Source organism: Arachis duranensis, chromosome 10 (assembly GCF_000817695.3).
Source record: "Arachis duranensis cultivar V14167 chromosome 10, aradu.V14167.gnm2.J7QH, whole genome shotgun sequence".
NCBI lineage: Eukaryota > Viridiplantae > Streptophyta > Magnoliopsida > Fabales > Fabaceae > Arachis > Arachis duranensis.
In genome coordinates, this window is record NC_029781.3 from 73,986,503 (window position 1) to 73,987,141 (window position 639).

Genomic DNA, 639 nt, shown 5'->3' on the forward strand with positions numbered 1-639 from the left:
ATGGATAGGAGGGCCCAAGGAAATAAAATCCAGGCCTAAGCGGCTAACTCAAGCTGTCCCTAACCATGTGCTTGTGTCATGAAGGTCCATGTGAAAAGCTTGAGACTGAGTGGTTAAAGTCGTGATCCAAAGCAAAAGAGTGTGCTTAAGAGCTCTGGACACCACTGACTGGGGACTCTAGCAAAGCTGAGTCATAATCTGAAAAGGTTCACCCAGTTATGTGTCTGTGGCATTTATGTATCCGGTGGTAATACTGGAAAACAAAGTGCTTAGGGCCACGGCCAAGACTCATAAAATAACTGTGTTCAAGAATCAACATACTACACAAGAGAGTCAATAATACTATCTGAATTCTGAGTTCCTAAGGATGCCAATCATTCTGAAAATTTAAAGATACAGGGAGATGCCAAAACTGTTCAGAGAGAAAAAGCTACAAGCCCCACTCATCTAATAAGAATCTGAGCTTCATTTAAAACTCGAGAATATTATTACTTCTTTATTTTTGTTAAAACCTATTTTATTTATCTAGTTGCTTGAGGACAAGCAACAGTTTAAATTTGGTGTTGTGATGAGCGGATATTTTGTACGCTTTTTGGGGGTAATTTCATGTAGATTTTAGCATGTTTCAGTTAGTTTTTA